Raw genomic sequence first — 7,601 nt, forward strand, 5'->3', positions numbered from 1 at the left:
GTCCAACCCAGTCTCGTGAAATTTTGTACATATTTTACAAGTTGGCTATTTCGTATGATTTTGTACGAGTTCATTCGTATAAATTCGTACGATGTCATCAAGTGCAAATGCCTGGATGTCTAATGCGGAAGTAAGCGCTGGTTCTGCGCAGGAGGCATTCAGGACATACTTCTTAATATTATGCCCTTACCCAAACCCCTTATCTAAACTTAATCAATCAGTCGAGTGTGTAAACATGATAGGAAGCTGCTGTGTGTGTGTGTGACAGAAGCAAGTAATTGTCGTGTATTAGATGGAAACGATGTCAAGCGACGTCATTGGCTGTAGTGGAATTCGTACAAATTCATACAAGTGCAGAATTAGCCAAATTTATAAAAGTCGTATGAATCCGTACGATTTCGCTGTGAGAGTGTGTAGGCTTATCCTGTATGTAGGGTTGCGGTAATGCTGGAGCCTTTCCGAGTTGTCTCAGGCCAAAGGCAGGGAAACACACTGGACAGGTGGCCAGAGAATCATATAGCCTACATTAATATCTTATCTTAATATCTTGCTACTTTACTCGCTGTGTCTGCACTGTTTGCACCACTTAATAACTAATTCCTTCTAGATGTGAGATTAAACATTCATGATAATGATTGAATAAAGATTGAAATCACGTAATAGAAAAGAACATGATATAGCTAAGATTTCAAATGGCCAAAAAACACAATTTAAAATAAAATGAAAAATTTGACTCTTTATTTTTTAATATATTTGAATTTGGCAATTGCCTGAAAAACCATTTCATGTCATCAATGATAAAAACTTGTATTTTGAAAAAACAAAAAGTTGTGGAAAAGAAAGAAGAGTTCAGAGAAAGAAGAGGCTGCTCAATATAGTGAGTTAAATGGTGCCATTGGTGTTACGTTGTTTAACGTTCATGAGAAAGATTTTTTTACTTTAGCAATAACAGAAGTGATTTTGTGGTAATGTGGTATTTTGGGACAATCAGAAAATGTAAGCTCAAAGCTTTCTCTAACATTTAAGTTGTCATGAATTTACTGTACTCTAAAAACAGAGGCTGAGTGAATATGACTTATATAAATCATACAAATATTACAATGTAGCAGTATAAAACAAAATATATAAAAATATCATTTTCATAATCCTGCATGTGAAGAATTAAAAATTGCATTTTAAAAATCACATGGCACAAAATTAAGTTCATCTACAGTATTAAATTAAACATCCAACAAAAAAGACATTAAAGGAATATTCTGTGGCATAATATTGATTACCAGAAATTAAAAGCTTATCGTTTTATAGTTGCACCTACATAAATTGTTCTGTTATAACTGCACTAGGTACTATTTGAGCTCTAAAGTTGATTAACAGTGAATATTTTAACATTTACGGATTGGATTCACTTCTGTTGTAAGTGCCTCCCTGTAACCCTGATTTCTGCATTTTTTAGAAATTGCGGGACGAGTCTATATACATTTTTCTGGTAATCGACATTATGCTGTCGATTGAGCTTAACTTGTATTGAACACAGAATATTCTTATATATTTAATCACACAAATTCACATTTTCATCATTATCACCTCTCACTGCACAAGTACAATCATTATTATTTTGAATAGTATAATTTTACTCCTGAACTCCTGGACTGAAATAATTGGAAATGTTGTTGATTTATCAATGATAAAATAATAGAAAATACAATCACATCTCACAGATTCATCATGCAACTAAAGCATTATTCATCAAAGCAGTATCTGTGACCTGCTATCATATACCACCAACTGATTTGAAGAAATGTTTTTTTCCTTGTACTACAGAAACACTATACTCTTACCCAAGGAATCTTAAGAGACCCGTCTCATGATTTGAGGCCAAATCATTGAAAAGTTATAAACAAAATGTTGACTCCCAGTGGATGATGCTGTCCTCAAACTGGTCATGTGTCCTCATAAACCACAGTCAGCACTGAATGAAATACTTCCTATGATGCTGTCAACTCTATTTACTGTTGTCTATCACCTGAATCAATACATTTAATAAATTAAAGTTATTAGCGTTACTTGATCTTGAAGCAAATGCACGCGTCTTCTCTGATGTTATACATGTTCAGTTTGGAATGAGGATTGACAAATATCCATAGTAAGATCTCCTAATTTAAGGATAAATAATAATAATAATAATAATAATAATAATAATATAGTAAGCAGCAATTATAGGGCCAAGTACTCCAATGGCAAGCAGTTTGACTAAATATAGAATTCTGGTGATTGATTTTAAACAGAGTGATACATTTTTTTATTTTAATACTTATACTATAAATCAAATGCTTATAAATTTGACCAATAGGTGGCACTGTCACCAAATTGATATGGTATTGTCTGTGCTTGGTCACAATGCCAAATGTGAAGATGTCAATATGCCAAAGCGTTCATGAGATACAGCCTCAAATTCTTACTAGCATTTTGCCATTAAATTCATTGAAGCGATACATTAGGACAGTTTGGTCTATCAGACAGCTCATCATAACTTTTTGTCAGAAGTGTCTCTAGATGATCAATGCAAAATTTGGTGCGAATTGGAGTTATGGCCTAGGGAGAGTTCGAAAAGTAGGTTTCAATGAAATCAAAAATACCCAATAAGCAGACATTTCCCAATATGGCAGAAAATAAGGGAATCTAAAAACAGCAGTCTCATGATTTTACCCCAAACTATCCAAACGTTATAAGCAAAAATAGCCATTTATCATATTTCTTGACCACTAGGTGGCACTGTGCCGAAACTGTGCAGGTACCAGTGCTTGTGCTGATATATACCAAGATTTCTGTCAATATATCTTGCAAAGATATAGTCTCGCATCCTTTTTACCATACTCTGTCAAATTCGTTGATACTGTATATGAGAACAGTTTAATCTATTATCATACATTTTATAACGGTTTATCACAAGTGTCTCTACATGATACATGCAAACTGTCAAGTGAATCGAAAAAAAAATGGTTTACAATTAAATTTAAAATGCCGAACAGGAAGGATGGCCGACCATGGCAAATTTTGTATCATCATAACCGGCATGACCCAAGGATGTTTACAAAATAAGGGCGTATTCACACTAGGCCCGGTTGCTTTGTACTGTGCCCAAGCATGACTGTCGCCCCTCCCCACTCTCCCGCTGGCCTGCACTCACACTGCACTTAATGTTCCGGGCCTGAGCACGCTTACGTCAGTACGATGTGACTTTTTGTTTTGAAGTAAACAAGAAGAAAAGCAGCCTTGCACAGCACAATGGAGTCCATCATTATAACGTTACTTTGTGGCTTATTTTGAAGTGCGGTGACACACGGCCCTCTCACATGCCTAATTGTCGACAGCATCGTACCACTGGAATTTATCCTTTTTGTCCGATGAGCTTCCAGATTTACAGAATGCATCCCGTACCTTCAGATATTGAACCCGCAGTTTTTTCAGCTTGTCACGACATTGCTCAATGGTTCTTTGGTGTCCACGAGATAATCAAAAATTTTACCAAATATCTCTGAGTTCTTGTGTTTTGTATCCAGTTGTTCCTGTATACGCTCGTCTGCCCAAATTTCCAGTAAACACTGCACCTCTGCCATAGACCAAAGCGATCCCTCTCCCGCCATGTTTTTTAAAGGGAAAAGTCGCATCATTGTCGTCATGTTTCGAGTTCCGTGCTCGGCCGCAGTTAGTGATCACACTAGATGCGTACCATGCCCGAGCCAACTGGTTCAGCATAGTGTGAGTACACCCTTAGTCTCATGACAACAGGCCAAATGAATCTAAAGTTATAAGCTTTTGACTTCTAGTTATGAAGTTATGAGCTTCAATATCTTTTGACCACTAGGTTGTGCTGTCCCCAATTTTTTGGAGAACCTTTAGGATATGGTAATGATATGCCAATGCTTTTGTTATATACAGCAATTTAATACAAAATTAAAAATGCCTGACGCACTGCGTGGCATTGCTCAGTATGGCGTGCTCGCCATAGACTCTGCTGATGTGGTTCACAGGGATGGTGTGGCCTGTCTGTAACTTTTTGTCATGAACGTTTCTAGATGATACGTGCAGCATTGAGTGAATCAGACATACAGCCTAGGAGGAGTTTGGCCGGAGATTAAAAATGATATGATCATGCAGACACTGTATGACCCAAGAAATCAGAGGAAAAAACATTTGACAGCACGTAATAGATAATGTTGACAGAGACTATGTTTAGTATTTAACCCTTATTAGTAAATAAGAGACTCGATAATGTCTGTGTATCCATGTGCTTGAACATCATATTGCAACATTATTATCTATACACCTAGAAAACACAGTTTTGCTGTTGTGTTTCTATCTAGTCCGAACACAGGGTACAGAGGTTGAGTGAATGTGGTGTGGACTCTATGAATGAGGCTCATTTTCTGAGAGACGCTGTAGAAGGACAGAATTCCTGCTTTGTGATCTACGTACACTCCTACTTTACTGGTGTTGTGGACTACAGGAAGTATGGTCTCGATGTTATTGTGCCAGAATGAGTAACAGGAAGGAGAGCAAAACAAATTCCAGGACTGATCGTTACTCTGCTGCTTGAACGGCTTCAAGTTGGGGAGTTCAGCATCAGCCATGGTAACGCCGCTGGGCCTGCTTCCCATGAGATCCCTTCAGCGCTGGCCAAGAACAGGAGTTCCATGGTAGGCTACTCATGGCTCCATAGCATCTGCGCAGTCGGGTGATGCAGCGTTTTATGTCAACACAGTTCCCTGGGGAAAAGACCTAATTCTGTCAAACAGGCGTTGTGCTGGGTAGGGTTGCCAGGGTGTACGTTGTTACCAGTTTTACTTGATACAAGGGACAACACTGGTGTGAAATTTAATACGGTGGAAACATTATGAATGGAAGTTCCAATATTAATACAATAGCCTAACGAATAGAATAGCCTTAAATAAAGAATAGTTACCCAATGAAGAGTTTGTGACCCATGAGAAATGAAGCTAAATAACATATTGAAAGCCAGATGTTCTTTACCAGCGTATTAAACTACACAGGCAGAAAAGTACACGCACTGACAGAAGACGTTTAATTGCAGGTAGTGAATATCATGTGCACTGTGGGTAACTGTAAGACATCTCGGATTCGGAATGACACAAGAAATGCTGTTAGACACACAGACACGTGCTTGAAACACACTTTATTATATTTTTAAGAGCAGATGACAGAAAAGCCGTCTATGCGTATGTATGACACGCTGTTTGTTTGGAGGCGTGCAGTCTCGTGGAACACATGGATGTAAATCCATCTGGTGCCGCCATCTGATGGAAAATATTAAAAATGTACATTTTGAAGCCAGGGCTCCGGATTGAAAGCATAATATCACAGAATTCATGATTTTATGCTTTAATGGCACTGGGATCAAATATTGCAGTTTTAATGGGTTTCAATGGGGACATTTTTGTCCTGAAGGTCCTGAGTGTAACTATATTGTGTACACAGTGTATTATAGATGTATTATAGGAACTGAGGTTGAAATATCAAAATTCCCCCCAAAAATAAACACCTTTGGCAACATTTATGCCTTTGGCATTAAGACAGTCAAAATGATTGAAAAAACAAAAAAGAAAAAGACAAAAATGTCCTGAAGGTCGCACAAGGGTTAAATAAAATATTGTTAAAAATTGTGAAAAATATTGTGACCGGTAGAGAATGCACGGATGAAGTAGGTTCGTTTCCAAAGAGACGTTGCCCTTCACAACTGTTGAAAAGCCATCTTCAAAAAGTTGAATCATTAATTATGATTTTCATAACTCATTGGTTTTGAACGCATATACACTGGCAGCCAAAAGTTTGGAATAATGTACAGATTTTGCTCTTATGGAAAGATATTTGGTACTTTTATTCACCAAAGTGGCATTCAACTGATCACAATGTATAGTCAGGACATTAATAACATGAAAAATTATGATTACAATAAAAAAAATAAAAAAAATAAATAAAAAAAAATCAGAACTTCTTAAACTACTTAAAGAGTTCTCATCAAAAAAAAAAAAAAAAAAAATCCTCCACGTGCAGCAATGACAGCTTTACAGATCCTTGTTATTCTAACTGTCAGTTTGTCCAGATACTCAGGTGACATTTCACCCCACACTTCCTGTAGCACTTGCCATAGATGTGGCTGTCTTGTCGGGCACTTCTCACACACCTTACAGTCTAGCTGATCCCACAAAAGCTCAATGGGGTTAAGATCCATAACACTCTTTTCCAATGATCTGTTGTCCAATGTCTGTGTTTCTTTGCCCACTCTAACCTTTTCTTTTTCTGTTTCAAAAGTGTCTTTTTCTTTGCAATTCTTCCCATAAGGCCTGCACCCCTGAGTCTTCTCTTTACTTTATACAATTTCAAGCATTGTATAGCCTTCATTCCTCAAAACAATGATTGATGACGAGTTTCTAGAGAAAGCTGTTTCTTTTTTTGCCATTTTTGACCTAATATTGTCCTTAAGACATGCCAGTCTATTGCATACTGTGGCAACTCAAAAACAAACACAAAGACAATGTTAAGCTTCATTTAACGAACCAAATATCTTTCAGCTGTGTTTGATATAATGTCAAGTGATTTTCTAGTACCAAGTTAGCAATTTAGCATGATTACTCAAGGATAAGGTGTTGGAGTGATGGCTCCTGAAAACCCCCCCCAGCAAAATCTGTACATTATTCCAAACTTTTGGCCGCCAGTATAGTTTTACTGTATATCGCATTTTGCTATTGTTGCACAAGCAGAATGACTGAGAGATCAGGCGCTGACAGGGCAGTCCTTCATGCCATCTGACATGCCTCCATAAACATTACACAACCAGCAGAGAGAAGAAAGCCGCTGGGCAAATGCTGCTTTAACTTTCTTTGCACCAAAACTGCATCTGTTTCACCAAAACTTGTTTCATCTTGGCAAATTAATAAACACATTTTACTCTCCGTTCTTGTCAGAGAGCATTCTCTCTTTCTTAGCAGTGTATAGTAAACAGACAAGCAGATCTCGCATGGCTTATGAAACTTCACCTTTGGAAATAAAAGAAAAAAAAAGGCATCATTGGAGGTTATGCAGGTACATCTGAATGGAGGTTTACATGGAGACAAGAGACACTGCATCGTCACGATCTCAGTAAAGTAAGAAGCAGATTTTATTACCATCTCTTCAATTCAACACACAGCAACAAGTGAATGATTTACTTACTCTTTTACTATAAATGCTGAAGCTAGAAAATTATCTGACATTAGGCCATCATTCTGCTGTACATCCTGTGGTTGTGTGATAGTTTTATATCTTTTTTATAACCTATATCACTAAATTATGGTATTATTATCCCTCTATTTATTTACATTGCAGTCAATAACAGCGGAACTTTTACACGTTCGTTGGAAATGCTGCCGCTGCTTCCTTCCACATTGCAAAATAATGTGGATTGCTTAACGAAAATTACCCCATAGTACCACCTAGCATCCAGCCAGCGGTAATACCATTGTTAGTTGGTTTGAACTTGAACACCGCACCGGTGTGAAAATGATTATATCATGGCAAGTCTAGTGCTGGGCCAAGTGATCAGA

Source organism: Myxocyprinus asiaticus, unplaced genomic scaffold (genome assembly GCF_019703515.2).
Source record: "Myxocyprinus asiaticus isolate MX2 ecotype Aquarium Trade unplaced genomic scaffold, UBuf_Myxa_2 HiC_scaffold_74, whole genome shotgun sequence".
Taxonomy (NCBI): Eukaryota; Metazoa; Chordata; class Actinopteri; order Cypriniformes; family Catostomidae; genus Myxocyprinus; species Myxocyprinus asiaticus.